We start from the raw sequence: 4,289 nt of genomic DNA, 5'->3' as shown, positions 1-4,289 counted from the left end.
CAAAGAGTGAAACTTTGGTTTTTATACTCTCAGATCCAAAAATCGTGCATGGGCTTGGAGCCATGTTTTGGGCGGAGAATCGAGCCCAAAACCCAATTCTTTCAGTCCAAAAAGGCCTTTTCAGCTGCAGTTGGCTTCAACAGACTTTTCGTCCACTTTTGCTCCTCTGATTGGATCAAAGCTTAGACCATTGGAAATCTCTTTCTGAGCCGGTCATTTTGACATAAGGTAGGCCCCATTCCGAGGTCTGAGTCCAAAGATATGGTCTTGAGGAAGTTTCATTGACTTTGTGCACTGTTTCTGCCTGCGTGGACTTTGACTTTTCATCTTATGACCGGGCTTTACGGAGGCTTTGTCTTCTTGAAAATTGGCCTTTAATCACAGAACTCCTTAGCAACCGACCTTTGCTCCTTTATCTCGCTAAAGTGGCACATTTATGCACATCATGGACTTTGAAGCCTGAAATGCATAAAAACACGTAATCAGTATTAACTCTTAATTATTACTCACATAATTGGTCTAAAAGTATGACTGTTACAGGGTTAAAAGTACAGTTTTGGGCTCTTATCAGTTGGTCTGGTGGAATCCATTGCCTGTTTGTGTTCCAAGTATGCGACATCCGAGGTTGAACATGAATCTCATGTGCAAAACTTAATGCAAAGGGAAAAGGCAACAATATAAACATATCTACAAGGTGAGTCTTTTAACGTCAGATCCTCAAGACATTGTGAGTCTTTTAACGTCAGATCCTCAAGACGATTCGAGTATTTTAATGTCAGATTATTCTCAAGACGTTGTGAGTCTTTTAACGTCAGATTCTCAAGACGTTGTGAGTCTTTTAACGTCAGATCCTCAAGATGATTCGAGTATTTTAATGTCAGATTCTCAAGACGTTGTGAGTCTTTTAACGTCAGATCCTCAAGATGATTTGAGTCTTTTAATGTCAGATTCTCAAGACGTTGTGAGTCTTTTAACGTCAGATTCTCAAAACGATTCCCAACCCATGGGAGAAACGGCGCGGCGACAAAGACTATCATGCGCAGCTGGTGTCAGACAAAAGTATACCTTAAACTGGCTAGTATCGGATAGGAAGTCAAGACCTGGACAAAAAGGTGTTTGACAATGCATACACCATCCCATCTTTCGGGCACGTCGTTTATGAGCAAAAGTACTACGACCATTCCCAATTCGCGATGAGTGAGACTTACACCAAATGATTAGCTGAAGTTCGCGAGGTAGATAGTAGAAAAGGAAAGAGAAGGAAGGAAGTGAAATTTCAGGTACCCATCGTTTATCGACAAGTACGTTTGCTCGTGTTGCAGAAGACATTTATACTCAGTTCTGAAATAGAGTTTTCGTGGACTAAGGTTTCGGTTGCAACCAACCACACTTCAAAATTTTGGAGATCATAAGATAGAAGATGGCCCGCTACCCAAAATGGCGTACCCTCTATAGAAACAAGATTGAGTACACCAAACGAAAACATCTAGTCTATGTAGACCGGATCTTAAAGAAGAGTCCATTCAACATCCGGGGGCGTAATTAGGTGGTAATGTTTTAAGCATTGTCCATTGACTTGAAATTTCTTGTTATCTTGTGGATTAAGCAAAGAGATTGCCCCATAATGTGTCACGGTGACACAATGAAAGGACCGGACCATCGTGTTTTCAATTTACGGGGAAAAATGTGTAAACGGAGTTCAGAAATAAAACTTTTTGGCCAATTTTGAAATCCTTACGCCAAAATGTGCTTGTCATGCACTCTTTTCATATTAGCCTTGTAAGATTTGAGATCATAAGCATCACTCGAATCTCCTCAAGCTCATTTAATTGCAGTTTTCGTTTCTCTGCCTGCCTCGATGATATTGTAATTGAGGCTTTTTGATGCCCATGGGGCCACGATGCTCAAGTTCAATTGGCAGATGACAAGGTTTTCCAAAAACAATGCGGTAAGGAGACATCCCTATAGGTGTCTTAAATGCTGTTCGGTATGCCCACAAGGCATCCGATAAGCGGAGAGACCAGTCCTTTCTTGATGGATTGACAATTTTCTCCAGAATGAACTTTATCTCTTTGTTAGAGACTTCCACTTAGCCACTCGTTTGTGGGTGATATGGAGTAGCAACTTTGTGAGTAACTCTATATTTCTTCATTAAAAACCCAAAAATTTTATTACAAAAATGTGTACCCCCATCACTGATGATAGCCTTGGGGACACCAAAACGAGAGAAAATGTTTTCTTTTATAAATTTCACGATAGTCTTATGGTCATTTGAGCGACACGCGAAAGTGCCTCAATCCATTTGGACATAGTCTACAAACAACGACTAGAATGTAGAGAAAACCTTGAGAAATAGGGAAGGGTCCCATAAAATCAATGTCCCAAACTTAAAAAATTTCCACAATTAAGATAGGATTTAGGGGCATCATATTGCGTTTGGTAATTCGACCTAGGTGCTGACAACGAATGCAAGCTATGCAATGTTCATGTGCATCACGAAAAATGGTAGGCCAGTAAAAACCACATTGTAACACTTTGGCCACAGTTTTTTTTCCACTGAAGTGACCTCCGCAAGATTGTTCATGGCAAAAGGATAATACGTCGGTGTGCTCCCAGTTGGGAATGCAGCGACGAATGAGTTGGTTGGAACAATACTTAAAGAGGTAGGGGTCATCCCAAAAATAATATTTTACAGTGGATAAGAACTTTTTACGATCAAGGCGTGACCAAGAGGAAGGGACTTCCTCAGTAACTAGGTAGTTAATGATATCCGCGTACTATGGAGATGAGAAAATAGAGTACAAATATTCATTTCGGAAGGAATCACAGATGGCTTCAGAATCACTATCAATGTCACCAACCAGCCTTGATAAATGGTCAGCCACGACATTTTCGGTTCTTTTCTTGTCTTTGATTTCCAGGGTAAATTCTTGCAAGAGAAGGATCCAGCGGAACAATCGCTATTTCGCGTCCTTTTTCATGAGTAAGTATCGAAGTGCGGCATGGTCAGTATATACGATGGTGGATGATCCAACTAGGTAAGGGCAAAACTTATCCAAAGCATAGACAACAGCTAGGAACTCTTTCTCAGTTGTTGTGTAATTATGTTGGCGTCATTAAGAGTTTTACCTAGCGTAGTAAATGACAATGGGTTTGTCATCACGCCGTTGGCCTAATACGGTGCCAATAGCAAAGTCGCTAAGCGTCACACATCGGTTGAATGGTTGAGACCAATCGGGGTTGAATGATAGAGCGGTAGTAGTCGAGCGGTTTTAAAGTATCAAAAGGTTGTTTGCAATCGAAATTTAAGTCGAGAATACCGCATCCTTGAAGCGAGGAGATTGGTTAATGGTCACGCAACTTTAGAAAAATCCTGAATGAAACGCAGAAAAAAAACAAGTGGCCTAAAAAGATATAGATATCACAAACTGTACGTGGGAAAGGTAGCGAAGCAATTTTAACACTTTTAGCTTTATCAACCTCTATCTCGTCTTTCGAAACAATATGACCTAGAACAAGTCCTTTGGTAACCATGAAATGACACTTCTCCAGTTGAGTACTAGATTTTTCTCTTCAACGCGTTAATACTTTAGAAAGGTTGGATAGGCGGTCGTCAAAGGTCGTCAAAGGAATTTTCGTAAATGGAAAAGTCGTCCATGAAGACTTCCATATAACGTTCCACCATATCACTAAAAATGTGAAGCATGAAGCGTTGAAAGGTGCTTAGGGCATTGCTAAGACCAAAAGGCATTCGTCGGTATGCAAAGGTTCCAAAGGGACATGTGAAAGTTGTCTTTTCTTGATCGGCGGGATCGATGACAATTTGGAAATAGCCCGAATAGCCATCAAGAAAACAGTAGTAAGCATGACCGGCTAAACGTTCTAGCATCTAGTCAATGAATGGAAGAGGGAAGTGATCTTTACGTGTTCTGGCATTAAGTTTGCGATACTCAATGCAAATTCTCCATTTTAATGGAACGCGAGTGGAGATGCATTCACCATTTTCATTTTGTACAACTTGAATGCTGGACTTTTTAGGAACAACGTGAATAGGACTAACCCAGTCACTATCAGAGATAGGGTTTATGATACCCGCATCAAGTCAACGTAAAACTTCCTCTCTCACCACCTCTTTCATGGCGGGGTTAAGGCGACGTTGCGGTTCTCGCGATGTCCTTGAGCTATCATCGGATGTATCGTCGTGCATACACTAGGTCTATTCCTTTGATATCATCTAAGGACCATCCGATAGTGGAGCGGTGTTCACGAATAACATGAATCAAAAGCGT

Source organism: Coptis chinensis, chromosome 6 (genome assembly GCF_015680905.1).
Source record: "Coptis chinensis isolate HL-2020 chromosome 6, ASM1568090v1, whole genome shotgun sequence".
NCBI lineage: Eukaryota > Viridiplantae > Streptophyta > Magnoliopsida > Ranunculales > Ranunculaceae > Coptis > Coptis chinensis.
This window is presented reverse-complemented; position numbering follows the sequence as displayed.